Genomic DNA, 26,731 nt, shown 5'->3' on the forward strand with positions numbered 1-26,731 from the left:
TTGAAGAGATCTCTAGCCTTTCCCATTCTATTGTTTTCCTTTATTTCTTTGCACTGATCACTGAGGAAGGCTTTTTTATCTCTCCTTGCTATTCTTTGGAACTCTGCATTCAAATGAGAATATCTTTCCTTTTCTCCATTGCTTTTCACTTCTCTTCTTTTCACAGTTATTTGTAAGGCCTCCTCAGACAACCATTTTGGTTTTTTGCATTTCTTTTTCTTGGGGATGGTCTTGATCCCTGCTTCCTGTACAATGTCACAAACCTCCATCCACAGTTCTTCAGGCACTCTGTCTATCAGATCTAATCCCTTGAAATGATTTCTCACTTCCACTTTACAATCGTAAGGGATTTGATTTAGGTCATACCTAAATGGTCTAGTGGTTTTCCCTACTTTCTTCAATTTAAGTCTGAATTTGGCAATAAGGAGTTCATGATCTGAGCCAGAGGCAGCTCCCAGTCTTGTTTTTGCTGACTGTATAGAGCTTCTCCATCTTTGGCTGCAAGGAATATAATCAATCTGATCTAGGTATTGGCCATCTGGTGATTTCCATGTGCAGAGTCTTCTCTTGTGTTGTTGGAAGAGGGTGTTTGCTATGACCAGTGCATTCTCTTGGCAAAACTCTTATTAGCCTTTGCCCTACTTCATTCTGTACTCCAGGGCCAAATTTGCCTGTTACTCCAGGTGTTTCTTGACTTCCTACTTTTGCATTCCTATCCCCTATAATGAAAAGGACATCTATTTGGGGTGTTAGTTCTAGAAGGTCTTGTAGGTCTTCATAGAACCGTTCAGCTTCAGCTTCTTCAGCATTACTGGTTGGGGCGTAGACTTGGATTACTGTGATATTAAATGGTTTGCCTTGGCAATGAACAGAAGTCATTCTGTCGTTTTTGAGATTGCATCCAAGTACTACATTTTGGACTCTTTTTTTGACTATGATGGCTACTCCATTTCTTCTAAAGGATTCTTGCCCACAGTAGTAGATATGATGGTCATCTGAGTTAAATTCACTCATTCCAGTCCATTTTAGTTCGCTGATTCCTAAAATGTCAATGCTCACCCTTGCCATCTCTTGTGTGACCACTTCCAATTTGCCTTGATTCATGGGTCTGCATTCCAGGTTCCTATGCAATATTGCTCTTTATAGCATTGAACTTTACTTCCATCACCAGTCACATCCACAACTGGGTGTTGTTTTTGCTTTGACTCCATCTCTTCATTCTTTCGGGAGTTATTTCTCCACTGATCTCCAGTAGCATATTGGGCACCTACTGACCTGGGGAGTTCATCTTTCAGTGTCCTATGTTTTTGCCTTTTCATACTGTTCACAGTGTTCTCAAGGCAAGAATACTGAAATGGTTTGCCATTCACTTCTCCAGTGGACCACATTTTGTCAGAACTCTCCACCATGACCCATCCATCTTGGGTGGCCCTACATGGCATGGCTCATAATTTCATTGAGTTAGACAAGGCTGTGGTCCATGTGATCAGATTGGTTAGTTTTCTGTGATTGTGGTTTTCAGTCTGTCTGCCCTCTGATGGAGAAGGATATGAGGCTTATGGAAGCTTCCTGATGGGAGAGACTGACTGAGGGGGAAACTGGGTCTGATTCTGATGGGCAAGGCCATGCTCAGTAAATCATATAGTGAGGACTATAGTCCTTGGGAAATGGAGTTGGTTCAATAGAAGAACCAATAGAGAAGAACGCCACTTACTCTGTTGGGTTATATTCTATTGCTGTGTATGTATCTGCCCAAATATTGTAAGCTTCTTGAGGGCAGGAAATGTGTTATTTATCTCTGAATCTCCAGTAAATAGTACCATCCTTGACTCAAAGCATGTGTTAAATGAATGTTTGTTGAATGACCAAATGAACAGACTAGGTGAGCTATAAGGGCACACATTTCCAGTTACTGATGTACTGAGGGAGGGGGCAAATGGATGACTGGGATATTGCAGGGAGATTAAGACAGACCATATGGTATCTTCCAAATCCAAAATTTCATCATGCTATGAGTCATGGAGTAAGGGAACATGCATGGATTGGGTCAAGAAACTTGGGTTCTTTATTTACAAAACAGAAACAGACTCACGTATGAAAGCAACCTAACTGTCCATCAACAGAAGAATGCATAAAGAAGATGTGGTGCATATACACAAAGGAATATTACTCAGCCATTAAAAAGAATGAAACAATGCCATCTGCAGCAACATGGAGGGACCTAGAGACTGCTACACAGAGCCAGGTGAGTCAGACAGAGAAAGACAATTATTACATGACATCGCTTACATGTGGTGTCTAAGAAATGGTGCCAATAACCTTATTTACAAAACAGAAGTAGAGTCACAGATGTAGAAAGCAAACTTATGGTTACCAGGGGGGGAAAACGGGGAAAGGATAAATTGGGAGGTTGTGATTGACGTATACAGACGGCTAAATATAAAATATATAACTAGCAAGGACCTCCTGCATAGCACAGAGAACTCCTCTCTATACTCTGTAATGACCTAATAGGAAAAGAATCCAAAAAAGAGTGAATGTATATATATGTATGTGTGTGTCACTGATTTACTTTGCGGTACAGTAGAAACTAATACTCCAATAAAAATTTTTAAAACAAGACAAACTCACAGACATAGGAAACAATAGGAAACAAAGGGGAAATGGGGAGGGATAAATGAGGAGCTTGAGACTAGCAGATAGAAACTACTATATATAAAATAGCTAAACAACAAGGATCCACTGTATAGCACAGAGAACTGCATTCAGTATCTTGTAACAACCTATAATGAAAAAGAATCTGAAAAAGACTATATATACATGTATATATACAAACACACATATGTATAACTAAATCACTTGGCTGTACACTTGAAATTAACAAAACAGTATAAACCAACTATACTTAAAAAAAAAAAAAAAGACAAAGAAACTTGGGTTCTAGTCCTACCTCTGCCAGCAGCTTCTTAGGCAACCTTAGCCAAGACCCTTTTACTCTCAGAAACTTTCTTTTCATCTCTAAAATTCATTAAATTTATTCAACAAACATTTATTGAGCATCTCCTCTGGCTCAGGAAGTTACCCAGTAGAGTGGATGACTTATATGATCTTTCAGGTCAAACACCCTGTGATCTAATGAATCAAATCAAATTGTCACTATTTAGACATCTACACTAACAGATGAAAAAGACGAGAAAATAAATCATGATGTTTATGGCCTGAGGGAGGGAAAGGAAGTTTGCTCTTTTAAGAGCAGACCTCATGTTTTTAACCCTCTCTGCTGTGTCCTCAAATAACTAGCTTCCCCTTTTAATGTACCATGTGAGAGGCATCTCCAGTGAGGCACCGAGGAAGGAGGGCCCAGGGATGGGAGCCCAGAGTAGGTGCCTCACAGGCTGCCTGGCTAAGAGCTCCCACTCTGGCCCCCAGGCTGTTGGCAGCAGCCCTCACAGATGCCAGGGCCTGCAGATATGTCTGCTGCCTTTCCCAGGGACCTCGGCCCACGCGTGGTCTGCTGCCAGGCTCTGTGAGCATATGCCAGGGAGGCCAGCGAGACACACGGCAAGTGGCGATGAGACTGCCCAGTGCCACGCTGTTCAAGAGCACAAGGACCTTCCAAGGAGAAGTGCATGCCCTCGTGTGTGTGGATCCATGTCTCCTTCCTTTACGGATTTATCCATCCTTCATCCACACCTCCTCCTGAGGAGCTATGCTCTGCCCCTAGTTCCTGCCTGGGCTGTAGGCACAGATAGACCAGATGACTGGCCACAGCTGCTCGGACTAGAACCCAAGGGGAGTCATTTTCAGAGGCTGCTCGGTGCTCTAAGACATGGGCTGCTGCACAGAGGTTCTGGCCGAATAGAGTCCCATTACGCTATTTGAAATCAAATGTGCCCGGGGAATACAGCAGCTGGTGATGAGAGTGGAAGCCAAAAGACATGATAGGAAGAGAGGGGCCCGGGAGGTTTTCCTGGTCGGGGGTAGCCTACGATCAGAAGCAGCAGTCCTGGGTGAGCAGAGGAAGCCAGCCTCGGCTGGGAGAGGTAAACAGTGGGAGTTCAGAGCCAGGCAGAGTCCACTCTGCCCCCGGGGAGAGCGGGACGGGGCTGGCGAGCAGCCTGGCCTCCCACCGCATCTCAGTGCCTGTCTTAGTCCCAGGCCATGTGAAGCTTTTTGAAGCTACTTCACCACCGCACCTGCCTTTCCTCGAGGTGGCCTGAGAGTGTTTTTGCTTCTGGCAACTGAAAATGCCCTGCCACATCCATTCACCTTGGACCTTATGATGAGCTCTACCTGAGAGTTATCAGGCTTCGATAATAACGGGTAAGTTCAGGGCATGATGTTTTTTAAAGCATTTTTGCATACAGTTGCTTACAGTTTTATTTGAGCCTTACAATATCTCTGTATGCAGGAAGGGGAAGTGCTGTTTTTCATTCCCCATTTTGTAGATGGGAACACGAAGGCAGAGAACTCATTCAAGTTCATGCAGCTAATAAGTGACAGGGCTAGTATTAAAATCTGTATTTCTCCTCCCACCTAATTGAGGGATTCTTCCCTACATCACGACTGCCAATTCAACAGGAAAACATGCCGGTTCCACTCTTTTTGCCTCTGGTCTCTGTCAGCTATCGAGTGAGGACAACACAAAGGATGCTGGCAGGACCAGTAAATTCCAAATGGTACTGATTTCTGGTTTTGTTCATTGAATTCTGGTTTTAAAACATACCTGCCAGCATTCAAGACTCAGAATGTGGCTCGCACCACTCACATTGCAGCACACTTGGACAACAATATGGTTCTATCATTTGTTTACTGATCATTCATTCATTCAAACAAGTTGGTTGATTCCACTGGGCTGATGCCATCAGGAGGACCTGAAGAGTGGTCCTTGTTCTCAAGGAGAAGGAAAAAGGTTCCAAACAAGCCACTGAAGTCAGGCAGATCTGAGTCTAGATGTCAACTGGTACTTTAAAGGGTGAGACATAGAAAGTCGCTGAATATCAGTTTACTTATCTGTGGAAGGAGAAAACCATTTGCCTTACACAATTGTCTATATTATATAAAACCACTATGTGTATATGTGTGTGTGTGTGTGTGTGTATAAGCACACACCTGGTACTTCGAAGGTGCTCAGGAAATACTGCTTTCTCCTGTCCCTAGCACAGGTTTTTTTCTAACTTTATCCTGTGTCAGTTCCCTGAGGGGCTTGTTAAAACATGGACTGCTGGGCCCTACCTCCAGAGTTGCAGATTTAATAATCTGGAGTAGGGTCCCAGGTGACGCTGATGCCTGTGGTCTGGGTACCACTTTGAGAACTACTGGTCTCAAAGAAAGGCTGGGACTTTACACACAGGTTTATAAAAACAAGACCAAGAGGACACAAAGATCTAAACTATGCAAGAATGCAAAAGAACTCGTGGACCACTTCCAAAGAGGAGGGCTTGGCCCTCCAGGAGGGAGTGTTTGAATAGCTCTTAAAGAATAGGCCGCCTTTTGAAATGCAAAGCAGTCCTGGGCAAGATGGGGGTCGGGTGAGAGCCCGATGGAGAATAATCATCTTTGCTGCTCCCACGCAGTGACCTGCTGATCATCATGCCAACTTCATGTCAAGTCTGTCTTTGGAACAAATTATTTAAGAAATCAGATTTTTTTCCCCCCAGTTTTTTAAAAGCTCAACTTGGCTGCTGGCTACAGAGTTCCATCTAATGAGCATCACTTTGTGCTGAATTATGCTGTGATGACAGACAATGGAGGAACAGAAAAAGGCTCTGAGGAGGTGGGGGTGTGGGGAACTGTTAATTATTCTTCAATCTTTTATCCAGGCTTGTCACCAAGGTTGATTCTACTTATAAACCACACAGAAAACCAATCCCCTCCCGCTCCGTTCATGTTAGGACAGTCACGTCTGAAAATGCACAGAACTATGAAAGATGACCTAGACACCTGCAGGTTAAAAGGTCCACGGTGGCCAGGTCTTGCTTGGAAAATGCCAACCTCTGGCTGGCATCACCTGTGGCCTGAATCACTGCATCAGCCCTTCAAGAGAACTTCTGCCTCCAGCCTTGTCCCTGTCAGTCTGTACTATACCTGGAGGCCCGAGCTGTCATCCTGAAATTGAGTCTCTTCAGGCCCCCGACAAGGACACTGTTCCTTAGCATCTAGAGTCACTATCGCAGAGGCCTATGGACACTTTTGTTTGCGCAGTGTTTTAAAAAATTTGAATTAGTTGCCAGAATCTTTCAAAAAGGAGAGTTCACAGAAAAATCTGAATGGTGGCTTTTAAAACACTGGAAGATCCAGCATGGCAGCCATCTCTCTCCTCGCCCAGATACTGAGGTCGCCCACAACCCCAGACTACAGCTTCCACACCCCTGCCACCTGCCTGGGCCCCTGAGGCATCTGGACACAGGACTCCAGCCGGGAGTCTCGCTTCCAAACGTCACTCACTTGGGTACTGCCTTTATGTTGCTGCCATAGCCACACACCATCTGTCCTCTTAGTCACTTCATATTTTTAGACTCATTTATCTTCTGAAGCAAATTTACTTAAAAAAGAAATTCAGAATAATAGTTTGAGTTACCTAATTATATTTTTTCTAGTTGACTAAAATAAAAACACAATTTTTGAAATAGAGTCTATGTACAATATAAAATAATCTTGAGAACTAAGGTTTAGGAAATACCGGGGAGGAGAAAGCCTGAGTTTCGGAACCAAGAGTTGACTGCTCCAGTTTTCCTTCTCAAGCTAAATTCTTTGCCACAGGGGTCCTTCTCACGTCCTCTCTGGGCTGCAGCCAAACTGCCCCGCTCCCCTCCTAAACCCACACCTCCTTGATGACTTCACATGCAAACCCTTCCCCTCACCCCCTTCACTTGTTCAAGTCCTACTTAACCTTCAAAGCCCCATTTAAATACCACCTCTTTTGTGAAGCCTCCCCAGATTCCTCTAGCAAGACTGATCTCGCTCTCTCTCTCTCATATGAATCCAAACAGAAATTTATATCTGCTTTTTGCTTATCACCTATGGCTGTCTACCTTGCAGTCTAGTTATTTTTGAGCACAGCTGGCTCCTTTCCTCTAGTAGGCGACAAACTCCTCGAGAGGACAGAAGGAATCCATTTCCCATCCCCTTTCTTGTCCATGTCTCCCCAGTGGCTGGCGCACCGCCTAGTCCAGAGCGGCTGTTCAGTCAACACTTGCTAAATATCAAATGACAAAAGGCCATGTGTGCCTGACTTTACGTCCTCTGGTGTGTTAGGCCTCAAATTCTAAGGCTGGGCTGCTTCTGTGGGGCTTGGACTGTTTATTTCCTTGCTGATTTCTTCTTCTTTTTTTTTTTTCATTTATTTTCAAATTTCATTTTTATACATGTTTCCCAGACCCATGGCCTCATTTTCATTTCTATTCCTCTGGGCCTATTCCATTCAGCCAGATACAATATTGGGGCTTTCTACCCCTCAAAACAGCACTACCCAGGTGTCTGGGGAACATTTGGTAATAAAACTTTGTGGGGCCCCCATTCTTCTTTCCTGCAAGACCTGTCAAGATGGCATTTGTGAATTATGTGCTAGAATTACTTCCACTAGGACACAACACAAAAAAATGATTATTGACAAGATGGATACATTCTCAGACTCTGGTGGATTTTTCTTTACAATAAAGATAATGCATGTTGGCCAGTCATGCCATGATTGGGACAGTATTTCTTTCTTATTTATCTAGTGGGTAACACTCAATGTAATAACTTGGGTCTATATCTTTGGGCCAGAGGCCAAGTTGGAGTTCTGCTTGACACCAAATCCTATTAGAGATCATGGTAATGTAATTATATGTTCAAGCTAAATATTTTATAGCTGCTCTAGCCACCTAGATATTATCACTCCCTCAGTCCCTGGGCAGAAACTGCCCAATGGCAAAAGTAAAAGCTACATGTCTTGCAAGGAAATGAGAAATGGTTGCTGCTGTTGAAACTTTATGGAAACTTCTGGTCACCTCTGATTCTCTGGCAGCAGCAGGATTTTAAGCCACCTATATACTAAGCTGTGCACTTCGCTCGTGGCTCAGATGGTAAAGAATCTGCCTGCAAACGAGGGAGACCCAGGTTCGATCCCTGGGTCGGGAAGAGCCCCTAGAGAAGGGAATGGCCACCCTCTCCAGTATTTCTGCCTAGAAAATCCCATGGACAGAGGAGCTTGGTGGGCTACAGTCCACAGGACTGCAAAGAGTTGGACATGACTGGGCAACTAACACACATATACTAAGCTATAACACAAATTTTAGCCCCTGTCTGTGCCTGACGTGGAGGGAAAGTCTCTCAACTTCCCTAACGAAAGAAATGCTGGCCTGGCCATGTGCTAGGCTGTCTGCATGCCAGAGCACTAGACCACAGCCCCTGTGGCTGGCCAGCCTTCTCCCAGGTCCCCGGTTCCTTCCATTTGTCCACTGAGCTGGAGCGTGAGCACTGCCCAGGTGCAGTGGGCCGGGCCCTGCCTCAGGCTGAGGCTCCAACCCCTCTGTTCCTCAGAGCTGGATCCCGCCTCTGGCGTAATTTTTCAGGAGCTCCCTGACCCAGGACTGAGCACAGACCATATAGTCAGACAACCTGGGTATGACTTCCAGATCTGACTCTCACCAGCTGCACATCCCTTGGAAAACCATATAAGGTCTCCGAATCCTGGTTTTCTTACTTGCCTATTTCATAGCAGGGTTGGGGGTAAATGAGATAACCCATGTAAAGCAATTAGTGGGGCTGGCAGTAAATGTCTCATCATTCTGCATGTGTGTGTGAGTTGCTCAGTCATGTCCGACTATTTGTGACCCCATGGACTGTAGCCCACCGGGCTCCTCTGTCCATGGAATCCTCCAGGCAAGAATACTGGAGTGGGTTGCCATGCCCTCCTCCAGGGGATCTTCCCGACCCGGGGATCGAACTCGTGTCTCCTGTGTTTCCTGCGCTGCAGGCAGGTTCTCTACCACTAGTGCCACCTGGGAAGCCCCAGATGTCTCATCATTGGTAAGTAAAATGTAACCAGGCCAAAACACATCAAACAAAGCAAACCCATTTCTGTCCAGGCCAAGTCAGAGACTGTGTGCTGTAACAGAGCGAGCGCAGACTTGAGAGTGAGACCCCTGGCATTCTCATCAACTCTGCCTCCTCCTGTGACCCTAAGCAAGCCACTTGGCCTCTCTGTGCCCCAGAATCCTTTTCTGAAAAATGGGCACAGTCATACAGACCTGAATTCGGTTCTCCTTCACGCTGCAGCTGCAGGTATGAGGAACAAGAGGAACCCGGCTCTCACCCTGGGAGAGCAGCAGCCCATGCTCTAACCCCGCCGCCGCACAGGATGGGCTGATGGGGTCAGGACACAGTTATGTTTCCCCCACCTGCGTGGCACACTGCGGCCTATGGGATGCACCCACATGGGGGAAGGGGGTGCTGGATTCTCTCTTCCTTTCAGCTTATACCTCCAAAGTATGGATGAACACCCCTCAGAAATCACGCCCACTTTCTGTGAGAGATGAGTTGAAAGGGTGTGGCCTCTCCTAGAACCCTAGAGGTACTTCCCGGGAACACCTCACTTCTTCCCTCTGCTGTCCCTTACTCTGAGGACCCTGGCCATGCCCACGACAGAGAAGGCCTGTTCTGCAGACTGGCCTGATCCATTGCTATGGCCTCAGTGTGAGTCTAGTGACCAAAGGCAGGATGTGTGGACACACATGTGGACGGATACACACACACGCGTGTGCGGGTCTACACAAGAAGCTGCGGGAGCTGCACCTGCTCTCTGTTAACCTGAAGGGGCGGAGGGCTGGGTCTAGAGGCTCCCAAAGGAGGGAGCAGAAGCACCCAAAAAAGGTCATCACCCTCCCAGGGCACAGATGCCCCCTGCTGAGTCTCCTGCCTCCTCCTGGGGTCGGGGTCCAAGGCCCCCTGAACCTGAGCCCTGCGCCTGTGGAGGCCGCACCTCTGGCTGCAGAGCCTTCTGTCGCTCAGCCCTCCCCTCCTGGTGGCTGGCCATGGGACTCCGGCGCGTGTCCTCTCCAGAGCAGTCTGCTTTGAGGAGGCGCCTGCTCTAGTCAGCTGATGCTTTGGGAGGCTGAGGGAAAGCAGCTTTAATTCACGAGGGCTGACTGTAACTGGCCTTCCATCCCAGACCCTGGGGAGATCCCAACCTTCACACTCAACTGCCAGGACAGCAGCTGAAGAGAAAGACATTGAGCAGAGAACACTCTCAAGAGCATCCTCTATCCTCTGAGAGTCAAAGATGGGCTAGTGCAGTGGTCCCCAACCTATTTGGCACCAGGGACCAGTTTTGTGGAAGACAGTTTTTCCACGGACCAGAGAGGGGGCTGTGGATGGTTTTAGGACACTTCAAGTGCATTACATTTATTGTGCACTTCATTTCTATTATGATGATATCAGCTCCATTTCAGATCATCAGGCATTAGATCCTGGAGGTGGGGGACCCCTGGGCTAGAGGACTTGGCCTCTCACTTTTACATCTAAGTTTTTTAGATTTCAAGTACAGAGACAGCTTTTTAATAATAAAGAAATAAATTTAGACAATAAGGTAACAATACTAACACTAGTCCTCACCACCATCCTTATTGACTCCTACTATGTGGTAGGCATGGCCATAAGCATGCTAACCTCATACATTATATATTGTTCTCATTCCAATCCAAAGGAGGGCAATGCCGAAGAATGTTCAAACTACCACACAATTGTGTTCATTTCATATGCTAGCAAGGTAATGCTCAAAATCCTTCAAGCTAGGCTTCAACAATTCGTGAACTGAAAACTTCTAGATGTACAAGCTGGATTTAAAAAAGGCAGAGGAACCAAAGGTCAAATTGCCAACATCTTTTGGATCATAGAAAAAGCAAGAGAGTTCCAGAAAAACATCTGCTTCTGCTTCATTTACTACACTAAAGCCTTTGAATGTGTGGAACACAACAAACTGTGGAAAATTCTTCAAGAGATAGGAATACCAGACAACCTTAACTGCCTCCGGAAAAACCTATATGTAGGTCAAGATGCAAGAGTTAACAACAGGATATGGAACAATGGACTAGTTCAAAATAGGGAAAGGAGTACATCAAGGCTGTGTATTGTCACCTTGCTTATTTAACTCACATGCAGAGTACATCATGTGAAATGCCAGGCTGGATGAATCATAAGCTGGAATCAAGATTGCTGGGAGAAATGTCAATAACCTCAGATATGAAGATGACACCATCCTAATGGCAGAAAGCAAGGAGGAACTAGACAGCCTCCTGATGAAGGTGAAAGAGGAGAGTGAAAAAGCTGGCTTAAGACTCAACATTCAAAAAACAAAGATTATGGCATCCAGTCCCATCAATTCATGAAAAATACATGGGGAAAAAATGGAAATAGTGACAGATTTTATTTTATGGAGCACCAAAATCACTGTGGACTGTGAGTGCAGTCATGAAATTAAAAGATGCTTGGTCCTTGGAAGAAAAGCTATGACAAATCTAGACAGAGTATTAAAAAGTAGAGACATACATCACTTTACTGACAAAGGTCCATATAGTCAATGCTATGATTTTTTCCCACTGTCATGTATGGATGTGAGAGTTGAACTACAAAGAAGGTTGAATGCTGAAGAATTACTGCTTTCAAATTGTGGTGCTGGAGAAGACTACTGAGACGTCCTCAGACAGCAAGGAGATCCAACCAGTCAATCCTAAAGGAAATCAGTCCTGAATATTCATTGGAAGGACTGATGCTAAAACTCCAATACTTTGGCCACTAGATGCAAAGAACTGACTCATTAGAAAAGACCCTGATGATAGGAAAGATTGAAGGCAGGAGTAGAATGGGACGACAGAGGATGAGGTGGTTGGATGGCATCACCGACTCAATGGACATGAGTTTGAGCAAGCTCCAGGAGATAATGAAGGACAGGGAATAGTGGCATGCTGCAGTCCATGGGGTTGCAAAGAGTTGGACATGACTGAGCAACTGAACAACAAGAACAATATCTCATTTAATTCTTACTCTAAGAAGAGTAAGAGATCGGTATCATTATTCCTATTTTTCAGATGAGAAAAGGGAGGCTGAGAGAAGTGAGATGCCTTGCCCAAGACTGCAGAGCCCAAAACTGTTAGGTCTCCCAAACAACTAGTTACTGAAAACCTACTACGTGCCAGTTGCTGGAGATTAACTGGTTCACCTGCTCCCCTCTCTGCACCCCCTTTCTCATGCTGTTTAAGCTATTGTGTGGTTCAGGTGGAACTGCGCTGCAGTTGGTTGTCTCCACACCCGCCTCTTCCAGGGCGATCAGAGCTTGGAGCACCGAGGTGGGGTCTAAGCCCCTTTGGAGCCCTAGCACCCAGTTCATGGCTCTGTGAAGGACAGAGGCTTGATAAATGGTTAGAGGAGATAGAATGAAGGCACAACCTCTGTCCTCACTGTCTGATCCAGGTGACAAGAAGATGGGTCACTATGTGGTAAGCGCCTGCAATGGACAAATGTGTACAGCCCACTGGAGGAGGCAGCAACACCCCTGGGCCCCTCAGGAAGACACTGCAGCTCAGCTCTGAGGGCTGGGCAGACAGTCTGCAGGCAGAGAAGGGCTCTGGGATTACTTAGAAAGAGAGGAATGCGTTCAAAGGCAGGGGTTCTCAGAATCAGGCAGGGCTGAAATGTATGATGAGTGGCAGAACTGAGGCCCTGAAGGGCCGTCAGCTGATGGATGCCAATCACGGGGACCAGAGAGATGCCCCACAGTCCAAGCTGCAGGCCTGGAGGAGCTTTCAGTTCAGCTCAGTTGCTGAGTTGTGTCCAACTCTTTGCGACCCCATGGACTGCAGCATGCCAGGCCTTCCTGTCCATCACCAATTCCTGGAGTTGACTCAAACTCATGTCCATTGAGTCGGTGATACCATCCAACCATCTCATCCTCTGTCATCCCCTTCTCCTCCCGCCTTCAATCTTTCCCATCATCAGGGTCTTTTCAAATGAGTCAGCTCTTCGCATCAGGTGGCCAAAGTATTGGAGTTTCAGCTTCAGCATCAGTCCTTCCAATGAACATTCAGGACTGATCTCCTTTAGGATGGACTGGTTGGATGAGCTTTGCTCCAGGCAAATCAAAGTGTCTGCTGGTGTCGGTATTTCTCCTCTCAAACTTATCCTCCCAACCATCACACCATACGGAAAGGTTGCTAGACTGTCTACATGTATCCGTCACCATGGCATCCTTACCTTGGATTCCTCTGGAAAAAGAAGGCTTAGAAAGAACAGACCCTCTTCCTGGAGTGAAATAAATGCACCCTGACTTGGAACTAAAACTGGAGGTGGAATGTCCTCTCAAATAAGCCATCCAGGTGGACTGGGCTGAGTGGGGGGGCGCAGCAGGAGCCCAGCTGGTCTTGGCTGACATTCCTATCACTACCTCTGATGGGTTTCTGTCTTAAACTCTGCAGCATTAAAATTTTTTTCTAAACCACTGCAATGTATGTATGTAGTTTAAAAAGTTAATATTACAAAGCTTACAATGCAAACTATTAATAGCGGAACTCTGCCCCACCCACACCTCTCCTTGCCACCTTCCAAACAACTGCTCTCAACTCTTTGGTCTATTTCTTCTAGAACTTACTCTAATATTTCTAAATGCTGTGCTTATATAGCTAGTTTTGACTTATATTTGATGTCGCTTCCCTGGTAGCTCAGACGGTAAAGCGTCTGCCTACAATGCAGGAGACCCAGGTTCGATCCCTGGGTCGGGAAGATCCCCTGGAGAAGGAAATGGCAACCCACTCCAGTACTCTTGCCTGGAAAATCCCATTGATGGAAAAATCCCATGGACGTAGAATCCTGGTAGGCTACAGTCCATGGAGTCGCAAAGAGTCAGACACAACTGAGTGACTTGGCTCTCTCATCCTACTACTGGTATCCACTACTTCTGTTGAGTATAATCTAATGGAAAAAGCATTATTTCTTGCTTTCTTAATTTTCTGTGTTCTTATTAATGACTCTATTCACATTAGGCAAGGAACTAACGTGGAAGTCGCTCAGTTGTGTCTGACTCTTTGTGACCCCATGGACCATACAGTCCATGGAATTCTCTAGGCCAGAATACCATAGTGGGTAGCCTTGCCCTTCTCCAGGAGATCTTCCCAAGCCAGGGATCAAACCTGGGTCTTCCGCATTGCAGGCGGATTCTTTACCAGCTGAGCCACAAGGGAAGCCCAAGAATACTGGAACGGGTAGCCTATCCTTTCTCCAGTGGATCTTCCGGACCCAGGAATCGAACCGGGGTCTCCTGCATTGCAGGCAGATTCTTTACCTCGGAAAGAGAGTTTCCCATGTGGTCAAACACACCGGGTAGCCTGTCGGGCCCACTGTTTTCTTTCTGCCTGGAGATGTCCCTCCTAGAACTTTCTGCCCCACTGTGGTGGGGTCTGTGTGTGTTAGGACTGCTACACACCCATCACTCTGGGACTTCTCTCTGGTTCACTGAGCCCCGTGCTTCCTGTCCCACCCTTTATTCTATTATTTTGGTGGAGTGCATTTTCTAGAAGCTTCCTGAGAAAAGGTGGACAGGAGGTAAGGTTTTAGGACCATGCATGGCTGTAACTATCTTTACCCCAACACTGGATTGGTGTTCTGATGGACTGTGTGAGATGAGGGCGGGAACTGAAGGGTCTAGCTGCTTATGCTCAAGTGTCAGATGAACGTGGGTCCAGCCATGCTTGGCGCCGGGCCTCACCCCTATCCTCTGCAGCAGCTGGTGCCTCGGTCCTGAGGTTTCCTGGGGCCTTGCTCCTCACTGACATCTCAGTCAGCAGATGCTCGTATTCCACTTTCCCCATGCTGCCAACTCAACCTGCTTTCTGTTTTCCAAAAGTCTGCTGACATCTCTTGAAGGCTACCGTCTCCTTTTTTTTTTTTTTGTCTTTGGGGGTTTGTTCCTTTGTTTCTTTTTTGGAAGCCACTGTCCTCACAATGGGACTCCAGGAGGGAGTTAAGTGTAACACTCAACCACAGGTTCTTCTCAACAGCATCTGAATTATTTTCTTCCTGAAGCTTCCCTCCTCCTCCACCTATGGAGGTAGTACACCTTCTGATATTTCTGCCACTCTACTCACTCACCCACCACTTGCCTGTTCTGACTCTTCCTCCGACCATTAAATGCTGGTGGTCCTCAGGCATCTGTCTTAAATCCTCATCCTTTCTCATCACTTACCACTCACCTTGCTCTCCCCCTGTTTGATTCTTTGAGGTCTCAGCTTAGATGTCGTGTACCCAAAAGCAGCCTTCCCTGCCCCCTCCCCTCCCATTAGGTTCGCTCCCCTGGGCAAGTGCTGGCCATGACCTCACCCTTGGTCTTCAGAACTCATCAGCTCCCACTGCGCATCAGTGTCCTCCTCCCTGCTGTCTGAGATCTGCCGTGGCCGCTCCCTCTCTGCCGTGTTCACAGCTGTCAGCACCGCCCAAGCAGCGTGCGTGGCACAGAGAAGGCGGGCAAGAGACATACCGGATGAACGCATGCTTGCAAGGATACGGATGCATGGGTCACTCAATCAAACAGGAGCACTGGATTCAAACCCAGGCTTCTCCATGTACAGGCTGTGTGATCTTGGACCAAGGAAAGAGTCTAAAATAGGCTGAACTTCTGAACCTCAGCTGCTGCTTCTACTACACAGGGACAATTATTCGAGTGCCATCCTACCTCACTGGGTTGTAAAGATCAAAATAAGGGTGGAAAAACTGCATGTCATCGTGCTCAGTAAGCTAAAAGTCCTACACGACGTTAAGGGATTATTACTGTCACAGGAAACTTTGCTTCACAGCAAATTCTTGTCTGCTTTGCGTATAGAGGATGTAGGACACAGAACAGCGGGGCTCAGGTTTCTAAATCTCAGGATTCCAGAATATACTTTCTTTCTTGAAGTGAATCCCACTAAACCCTCTCCAGGATCCTCTAACTCTTGGCATTCAGGATGCAGGGACCACCTGGGGTCTTGTCTTTCACTTAAAGCAAAGCTGATTTAGAAGGCTGGAATGCCTTCACAGTTAATGGTTTTAACTTAACGAATTCTTTAGAAAGCAGAAACAGAAGACAGCGAAAATATTTACATACACACACAGGTGTGCAATAGAGACCTGAAGACACACATGTGCCCGGCACCTGCAGTGCTTAGAAGTGACACTGGCCCCAGATTTAGTTCAACTCAGTGCTTTTTCTGGTGCTCAAATTTGCCCATTTTATCGCTTGTATCAACCAGGGAGAAAAGGAAACTTGTAGAAAACTCTCCGTCTTAGAGTCTATAATGTAGACAAAAGTCTCTTCTTTCACAGCCCATTGACTATTGCTTTGAAATAATGCATTAGGCTCAGTTTAAAAGTGCACCAGACTCCAAAGGCTACCCTGACAGACGCTGTGATCAACACTCTCTAAATGTCACACTGATACTGTGCAGAGCCCTCTGGGGCTCCAGGGCACAAAGACTTTCTGTGCCCCTCATTGCGTTGATTATAGGAAACAGCCTTCATTCAGCCTCCATGACTTTCCCTGAGTTCCAAAGGGGCAGGTTCAAGCAGTTATTAATTAGGGAAGGGAGGGGATACAGGACTGAGGAGAAACAAAACAGCTAAGAGCAGACTTGGGGCAAGGTCCTGGGTCCCCATCGGTGGACACACACCACAATATCTTTGAGCTGTTTTGCAGATGCTGAAACCCCTTCCAGGTGGGAGAAGTTAACAGTTAGCGATGGTAGGCTGCCCACAAGCATGGAGACCCCCAGACCGGTTGGACCTGAAGGTTGATGATGCTGACTCCTCACCGCCAGCCCATCAGAAGAATGTCCAGGAGCTCATCACGCCCTTCTTGAACAACTACTATAAGTTTTCTTACTATCTTCCCCAAGTGGGGACCCACAGTTTTGAGGGCATTAGCCCACTGTGGCCCCCTTTGCCTGGCAAAGTACAAAGGCTGTCCATTTCCATTTCACCCAAAACTCTGCCTCTGAGATTTGATTTGGCACCAGTGTACACAGAAGTTGAGCTTTCAGTATAAGGAGTACATCAAGGCTGTATTTTGTCACCCTGCTTATTTAACTTACATGCAGAGTACATCATGAGAAATGCTGGGCTGGAGGAAGCACAAACTGGAATCAAGATTGCTGGGAGAAATATCAATAACCTCAGATATGCAGATGATACCACTCTTATGGCAGAAAGTGAAGAAGAACTAAAGAGCCTCTTGATGAAAGTGAAAGAGGAGTGAAAAAGTTGGTTTAAAGCTCAACACTCAGAAAACAAAGATCATGGCATCCGGTCCCATCACTTCATGGCAAATAGATGGAGAAACAGTGGCTGACTATTTTTTTGGGCTCCAAAATCACTACAGATGGTGACTGCAGCCATGAAATTAAAAGATGCTTACTCCTTGGAAGAAAAATTATGACCAACTTAAACAGCATATTAAAAAGCAGAGATGGTACTTTGCCAACAAAGGTCTGTCTAGTCAAGGCTATGGATTTTCCAGTAGTCATGTATGGATGTGGGAGTTGGGCCATAAAGAAAGCTGAGTGCTGAAGAATTGATGCTTTTGAACTATGATGTTGGAGAAGACTCTTGAGAGTCCCTTGGACTGCATGGAGATCCAACCAGTCCATCCTAAAGGAAATCAGTCCTGAATATTCATTGGAAGGACTGATGCTGAAGCTGAAACTCCAATCCTTTGGCCCCCCTGATGCGAAGAGCTGACTCATTTGAAAAGACCCTGATGCTGGAAAAGATTGAAGGCGGGAGGAGAAGGGAACGACAGAGGTTGGAAAGCATCACCAACTCAGTGGACATGAGTTTGAGTAAACCCCAGGAGTTGGTGATGGACAAGGAGGCCTGGCATGCTACAGTCCATGGGGTCACAAAGAGTCGGACATGACTGAGCGGCTGAACTGTTACTGCAACTGTTGGTTCCACATCAGGAAGCGGGCAGGTGGCAACAGCTGTAGTCTTAGAGTTGAAAGACTTGAGTTCAAGTTCAAATTCTGTTTTTCAACTGTGGGGGTGGTGGTTTAGTCACTAAGTCGTGTCCAACTCTTGGGACTCCATGGGCTATAGCCAGCCAGGCTCCTCCATCCATGGGATTTCCCAGGCAAGAATACTGGAGTGGGTTGCCATTTTCTTCTCCAGGGGATGGTCCCAACCCAGGAATTCAGCCTGGGTCTCCTGCACTGCAGGCAGACTGAGCTACCAGGATTAGCCAAACTGCATTGTTATTAATATATGTGTTCATCTTGTAAACATAACTTCCATGTTTTATTTGTGGGGCTGAAAATTACAAGCATTTCCCCATGTTTCATAGTCTTGATAATTTTTAATGGCTGAATAATATTAAGTGAATACTGCATAATTTTCTTATACATTTTCTTATTATTAGACATTGGATTTTTTCTTAAATTTTCACAATTGTAAGCAGTGCTGAGACAAGAAAGCCGTTTTTTTTCCCCTAATCTTCTAAGAAAGACTCTCAGAAGTTGAAAATAGGACTATTTCTATGATTTAATACAAAATGTCAATATGCTTTTCCAAAGGGTTTTACTGATTTACCATGCAGGTAGTAATATAAGTGGGCACAGTTTCATTGCAGCCCCTTTGGGGTTGGGTATTAACTTATTTGGGGGATTTCCTAATTTATTAGGTAAAAGAGATGCATAATTATTTTAATTTGCCCTTTTTAGATTACTAATTAGGTTAAAAATATTTCACATATTTTGATAGCATACTACTGGGTGGCCAAAAAGTTCATTTGGCTTTTTCTTGACCATATTATGGAAAAACCCAAGTGAACTATCTGGACAATCCAATATATATTTTTGGAAGCTTTCCTACAGGAATTTTAGCCATATATCTATGAAGTCATAATTTTTTCATAGCATATGCACCTTAATATAATATATATATTAACCCTTCCTTGGTCTCTCATTTTTACTGCAAGTATTTCCCCATTCTACCATTTTTCTTCTTATATTGATGTCTTATAACACATATGGAAGTTTTACTTTTTTATGGGAACATTTGCTAGTCTTTTTCCTTTGTGATTTCTTCACTGACTTTTTAAGCTTAAAAGTCCTTCTTAAGCCAGAGATATGCAAATATTGGGTTTTACCCTCTTTGAGTTTGACTTTTAAATATTTACCTGTTTAATCCATCTGGAATTTATTTTGGCATATGGTGTGAGATGAAGTCTGAATCAGAGGGTAAAAACTCAAATTCCTCCCAGGATCCAGGCAGGTAAGTTAAAGAAGTAAAGCAGGTCACGCAGAAGAGAAAGGGAGAAGTGGAGACCGGGGTGGAATGACAGTATTTGAGGGGCAGAGGCTTGTTCCTGCAGGAATTTTGGCCTTCTAACTTTTCAAGGTAAGCCATAAACCTATAGTTTCACAGGAAATCATCCAAATTTTAAATCCTGAGCCAACACTGCAGGATAAAAATCCTCTTCTGTGCGTACTGAGCACGTCCATCCCTCTGAATGCCACTTGGTAGCCTCTGGTTGAAATTGATGTTTTTTTTTTAAAGTTATTTAACAACAACATTAATTGATCAAGCATTTCCTTCTCCATTAATTTGCAGTCCTTTTTTTTTTCTCACATACTAAAATTTTACATATAACTGGTACTATTTCTAGGCAATTTTATTTCACAAATCTGCTCAACTCTTAAGATCTTTTATTTTAGATTTAGTGCATGTTAATATCTCTAAAGATGAGCGCCCTTTCATTATTCTTTTTGGAATCTCTTTCATACTCTCATCTGTTTATTATTCCAGGTGAAGTCTTAAACCCTTCAATCAAATCCCCTAAATTCCCTTTAGGATTCTGTTTGGCATTTCATTAAGCCTATAAATTGACATATTTAGAGTAGTTCACCTTCTCATCTAGGAACACGTTATATTTCCTAATTATTCATGTCCTGTTTTACTGCCCTCAATAGAATTTCACAGTTTTTGTCACATAGGTCGCATATAATTCTCATTAAGATGATGTTTTAATTTTTATTGATTTTTTTTTTTGGACTGGGACATTTTTCATTGTATTTCATAACTGATTATGGCAAGTATATGGGAAATCTATTGACTTTTGAAAAGCTATTTTGTACCCCAGTTACAAACTCTGAATTCTTATTAGTTTTTTGACTGATGTTTTTGTGATCTCTAGGAACACAAACACATCCTTCATAAATAATGACAGCATTGTCTTTGTCTCTTTTTTCTGTTTCATGCATTATGTCACTTAAGCCAGAACTTCTAAAATAATGCTAACTAATAGATACACCCTTATTACTAGCTTTAAAAGGAATTTGTCTAATATTTAACCAGGAAGCACTGACTTTTGACGTGAAATTGATGTTCTTTATTACACTGAGTATTTTTTTTGTCTTTTTTAAATATCATTATGACCTAGTATTATGATCAGGGATGTTTTTATCATTTATTGAACACAAAAGGCAAACCTCAGCACAGTGTATTCAAAAAGTGTTGGAAACTTGCAAAATAAGTGTGAATGAGATATACGTGGATCTGAATCTTAGCTCTGATTCTGGGTGACCTTGAACGCAATCCGCCACCTCATCTGGAAAATGGAGATAATGACTCTGATGGCACAGGTGGGGTCAGCTCAGTTCAGTTGTTCAGTCGTGTCCAACTCTTTGCGACCCCATGGACTGCAGCACACCAGGCTTCCTGTCCATCACCATCTCCTAGAGTCCATCCAACTATTTCATCCTATCGTCCCCTTTTCCTCCCACCTTCAATCTTTCCCAGCATCAGGGTCTTTTCCAATGAGTCAGTTCTTTGCATCAGGTGGCCAAAGTATTGGAGTTTTAGCTTTAGCATTAGTCCTTCCAATATTTAGGACTGATTTCCTTTAGGACTGACTGGTTGGATCTCCTTGCAGTCCAATGGGCAGGTGGGTTATGGGAATTAAGATGAGTTAATGTAAATAAACTGTGCTTAGCGTACTAACTGGCATCCATGAAAACTTCAGAGAGATTCACTTCCCCCCTCAGTCATTTAAAAGACAGAGACATAGTGGTACATTTCCCAAATGAAAGCTTCCTAAGGAATAGCTTGCATTTACAGGGTTGAGAAAACTCAAGCTCTATTCGTGAAAAATGTCATCCTAGTGCTGAGGACTTTTTCTCACTTTTCTAAAATATACCGTCTATTCCTCGCACTCGTGCATGGATTCCTTGGCCTATGACACAAATGAAAATAAAAAATTTGGCTGACATGTAATGTGAACCAGGGATGAAACAAACCGTACTTCTATTAGCCCTGAACACGAATGCCTCTCAGATAAAGGCATGAACAAGCAGCTACTCAAAGTGAAACCAGATGTTCAGAGGTTTCTGGCCTGCTTTTTTTTTTTTAATAGTCCTTCATATAACACTCACAGTCCTGTCATTTCAACAGAAGGTCCTCTGCTTTGCTTAAGCAGCAAGAAACCCTCCCAAACCTCTGTTAGATTTGCATTCACTTAAACCTGTGCTTGATTGTGAAGAAAAGAGAGCTCCTTCCCCCAGGAGAGAGCCTTAGGTGCAAACTCTTTGTCCCAGATGAACACTAAGACCTAACAACACACACACACTGCAGTGTCCTCAGAACGGAGCCTCAGCTGCTTACCTGTTGCCACAGGAAATGGGACCCAAGCAAAGTGTAGAGAAGCCTGTGCAGAAAGAGTGTAGATTTGGAGTCTGACTGTTATAGATTCAAACCCTCGCCCTGCCCTTAGTCCTTGTGTGACTGTGGGCAACTTCTCTGGACCTTAATTCTTCATCTATCTAAAGCAAATAATTTCTCCTGCTTCCCTGGGATTGTCACACAATTTGAGTTATATAATGTATGTATCACACTCAGCTCCCTCCTGGGACCCTGTGAGCATTGAAAACTATTAGCGACTGTTATTGCCAATAACAGTGACATACCCCTGTATAGCATGGATGATGAGGTGCACCCCGTTCTTGGTATTTAACACATATTAATTCTGTTTCTTCTGAGAGTATTAGTGGGTATTATCATCGTTTTTCAGATCAGGAAACTGAGGTGCTGATGGGTTATGAATCCTGCCCAGGGTCACACTGCTAACTATGGATGCAAGCAAGGCTGTCTGGCTTCAGATCCGGTCTCTAATCACTAAGCCACGGGCCCCCCCATTCCTGCTCTACGACACAATGTAGCTGATCTGATGCAGTGTGCCTGGAGGCTGCGTTGGCATGGAACGGAACACACACAGCGCAGGCCGAGAGGGCTTCCCGCCCTGCACTCCGCTCCGTGGCACCTTCAGCCTGGGCTCCACCTTGTCTGTCTTCACAGTCCTCTCCTTCCCACGGGAAGAGGCGTGTCTCCGCCGGTCCTCAGAGGAGCCCTTCTGCGTCTGCCGTCAGTCCGGTGCCTCCTGCCCCCCTTCCTTCCTGCATCATCTCCCCTCTCTCCTGGGCCTCCCACCTTCTCCCCTGGCTCCTTGCCTGCAGCTGACTACACGTGCAGGGCTCCCCCCGCCTTATGTAAACCTTGCCTTGAACCTGCCTCCTCCTCAGGTTACTCCCATCTGTCTCATTCCCCGCTCGGTCTAGAAGGGGTCGTTTCTCCTCCACGCCGCTTGCTCGCTCCTGAACTCGCGGTGACCCTGCTTCTACCTGCATGGGGGTGGAGACGCTCCCAATGAAGTTGCCAGTGACCCCCAAGGGACCGGTTTGCTGTCATCAGCTTCCCAACTTTCTTCTGAAAGGCAAATCTCTGCGTCTCTCTCCACCGCCCACCCGCTCAGTGTTGGGGTTCCATGCTAAACTCCCTTCTCCTCAGGCCTCTGCCTTCTCATATTCACACCAAGGCACCCGTTGGGTCCCTGTTTCTGGGTCAGGACTTCCCCAAGTCAACGCCTCTTTATTCATCTGACTACTGGCCAGCTGAGAACTGACACCCGCTTGGAAATTCTATGAGCAGCGCCAATCTACTGTGCACTGACCATCTCCCCACTTCCTTCTCCCAACAAGCCCACGTCCCCTCCTTATTTCCTAATTTAATTGACAGTATCACTAGGTACCTATTCTCCAAGGCTGACACTTCCTGCCTCTCCCTGACAGTAAAGTGGTCAAGAAAACTAGTCTATAATGTTCCTTAATATATCATTTCTTTTATATAATACAGAGGCATTTGGCCCAAATTCAGGCCCTCCTCTCTCATCTAACTGTACTGGATACTGAAACAGTCTTCCAATTGGTCTCCCTACTTTAGCCTGAGAAAGTAACCCATTTGTATATACCACTGCCAAAGACATGGCTCCATGGCACAGATCAAGTTACATCTTTGCTTACAAACTATCTCGTGCTCCTCACTGCCTTCAAAAACCAGACTTTCAAACCGGTCTAGAAAGTTCTTGCCAGGTTGGCCTTGAACTCATTTTCCAGGCTCCAGGCACCATCCCATCCATGCCCTCTGCCCACCTCCAGTGCAAATACCAGGCACTCTCACAACAAAGGCCTGAGTGAAAAAGAACCTAAGAGGAAAAGCGTAGGTACTTCAGCCAGAGAGACCTGGATTGAAACCCTAGCTCTTTCGCTGACTGGGTATGAGACTTCTGCCTAGTCATCTAAACATGCTGAATCCCACTGTTCTCTGAAGAAAAAAGACCTGCGTTGCATTTTTTACAAATACCTGTTGTAAAGGGTCTGAAACAGTGTATCTAAAACATCCAGCATAATACTTTGATATACTATGCAGTGAATAAACAGTAGCTGTTAATATGAATTTTGCCAAGTAGTTTCAGAGAGGCAGGAAGGAATTTGTAAAGACTGACAAAACCTGAATCTAGAATGTGACATTTGAGAGGCTCCCTGCTGAATCAGAAGATAGAACTTATCAGAACAAGTAACAGGACTTCCCTGGTGGTACAGTGGGTAAGAATCTGTCTGCCAGTGTAGGTGACATGGGTTTGATCCCTGGCCTGGGCAGATTCTGTATGTCCAGGAGCAACTAAGCCTGTGAGCCCCAACTATTAAAGGCTGTACACCTAGAGCCTGTGCTCTGCAACAAGAGAGACCACAGAAATGAGAAGCCCGAGCATCTCAAGAAACAGTAGCCCCCACTTGCAGCAACAAGCCCGTGCAGCAATGAAGATGCAGTGCAACCAAAAATTTAAAAATTATTCAAAAAATGAAATAACAGTTAATGCGTTGGAATATTCTGGAACCCGCATTTCCATTTTTGAGTTGCAATATTTCTGGCACAGAAAGGCTGCAGACTTGAACCCATTTCAGACTTGCTATAGTCCATGGGGTTGCAGAGTCAGACACGACTGAGCGACTTTCACTTTCTTTTACTGAATCCAGCAGCCATGAAATGCACGAATTTCCTCAAACAGGAAGAACATTCTTCACTCAAGTGCCTAGCAGTGCCCTGAATTGGCAGTATTGCCTTCTTCCATTCAAGCTGTTCAGAAGTTAATGTCCACAGAAGAAGGCTCCAGGTGGCAGGGAGTATGTGTGACCTTTGACCTTTCACTTGGTTCTCATTGACCCTCTGGGGAGGGTCTGCCTTGTTCAGGGTCCTGCACCCACACCTGGGCTCCAGATTGGACTCAGAAGACCTGGCTTTGTGCCCTGAGTCACTGCTCAAAGGCTCTCTCTTCTCGTCTCTAAAGGCTAATAGTGGTCGTTTTCTGCCGGGCACACAATGACCACGTCTGTCACTGAGCAGAGATGGCTACTATTTCTCCTTTACTATTATTATTCTTGAGTAACTCTTCAGTGTTCCTTTCTGGTTCTCACTTCTGCTCTAGCCCTAAGGTGGTAAATTACTGAGTATTTGTACACTGCCTTTCAGCTCTCTAAGTACTTTTCTCACAGTAAGTCCTTTATGCCTCCAACTTCCTCCTGCACCCCTGGCAGAGGCAGCTGCCTGCCTCTCTGCTCCCATGGGTGCTCGCCCAGACCTCTCTGTGGGCACAGACCACATTCTGCTGGAATTATTTATGAGAGGGTCAGGTCTCCCAGGGGACCACAGGCTCTTCGAGGGTAAAGCTTCTGTTTTGTTCACTGATGAGTCTCCAGCACTTAACCACGTTGAAGTTCAGCAAACGTTGAATAATTAAGAGACACTTAAAAATGTGCTGAGAACTTGTCATGAATCACCCGGCTTCATGTCATCATCAGACTCTTTAAAGTGGGTTTTATTACTAACAACACGTGAGGCTCAGATGTAACCAGCATCTGACAGCTCACAGAGAGTGCAGCCAGAACTCAAACCCAGGTCTGTTCCACTCCGAAGCCTCTGCCCTTTCTCTGGACCATACCGTCTCTCCACCCATAGCGACAACCGCAGCTATCTAACACCAATGCCAAGTCCAGTCGACCTGGTTGGGGGCTATTCCTCAGAGGGTGCCACAGAACAGGAGGCCATGCACTTAATCATGTCCCACCTATCAGCATTTCCGAAAAGTGAAAGAAAAGGGTACCAGGTGTGAGAACCGTCTTAAGGCTACTGCTCTGTAATGGTAAAGCTAGCTGGCAATATGGGGAGGAGCAGCTGCCTTCATCAAATGAGGGAAAGGACAGCTCTCAGAACACAGAAATTAATCATCTGTTATACAAAAATTAAACCATCGCTGCCAAAATACTTTCTATCAGAAACCCCACCTGAACGGGGGTGGGAGTGGGGTTCCCTCAGCGGGAGTTAGCACAGTATCAGGATATTTTTCAGGACCAGGGAGATGAGAACCCTGTAGCCTCGGGCGGTGAGCCCACTGCGGGCACCCTGTGGGCCTAGGAGATGCGAAGGCCATGATCTCTAAGACCCTCGATCTCTAAGACCCAGCTACCTCGATGGTTCTCTGACTGTGAGAGTGTATAAGGGCACACACAGACGTCATTGCATGCCAGAAACCTGGTCACTAAAATGTAAGAGAAAGAGCACAGGCTCTGGGTTGCTAACCCAGCTCTATTTCCTACTTACGAGATCTCGGCAAACAGCTTCAGATCTCTGAGCTGTGGTTTCTCTATCTGTAACGTGGAAATGCACGTCCTCTAACTTCCAGGGTGTTTGGGAACAGAAACTGCATCTGGTATAGCTCCTGGCACAGAGTCAGGGCTCAGTCAACAGAATGCTGTCGTTACGGTCTTGGCTCGGCCCCTTGGTGGCTGTGTGACCCGGGACAAGTCATGTGACTTCTCTAAGCCTTGGTTTTCTTACCTTTAAAAGTATGATTTAGATAAAGAAGAGGTTTGTGGAGGCTCCCGCCAGATGTATCCCAAAGTGGTAGAAGCGTAAACCAAAAGTGAAATGGAGATTCTGGGTGGAGGAAGAAGGCTGCAATGCTGACATGCAGGAGCCTGGAAATATCTAAGTTCTTTCTGTTGACCCTCGCTGCAGTGTTTCTCCCAGTCACTTTTCCTCAGCTGCCTGTCTTCACTCCTAAACTGTTGTTGTTCAGTGGCTAAGTCATGACTGACTCTCTGTGACCCCATGGACTGCAGCACACCAGGCTTCCCTGTCCATCACCAGCTTCTGGAGCTTGCTCAAATTCATGTCCGTTGAGTCTGTGATGCCATCCAACCATTTCATCCCCTCTTGTCCCCTTCTCCTTCTTCCCTCGATCTTTCCCAGAATCAGGGTCTTTTCCAATGAGGTGGCTATACGCATCAGGTGGCCAAAGTGTTGGAGTTTCAGCTTCAGCATCAGTCCTTCCGATGAATATTCAGGA

At 45.5% G+C, this 26,731-nt stretch overlaps 1 protein-coding gene and 1 non-coding gene across 2 annotated transcripts in view; one reads left to right on the plus strand and one right to left on the minus strand.

The window, feature by feature from the left end:
• Nucleotides 1–26,731, minus strand: part of TENM4 (teneurin transmembrane protein 4) — a 759,511-nt gene that overhangs the window by 167,923 nt on the left and 564,857 nt on the right. The window lies entirely within an intron of this gene.
• TRNAC-ACA (transfer RNA cysteine (anticodon ACA)) lies at nucleotides 13,684–13,755 on the plus strand. Its single transcript has one exon. It is a non-coding gene; the product is annotated as a tRNA-Cys (tRNA).

This window comes from Dama dama, chromosome 2, assembly GCF_033118175.1.
Source record: "Dama dama isolate Ldn47 chromosome 2, ASM3311817v1, whole genome shotgun sequence".
Lineage (NCBI taxonomy): Eukaryota > Metazoa > Chordata > Mammalia > Artiodactyla > Cervidae > Dama > Dama dama.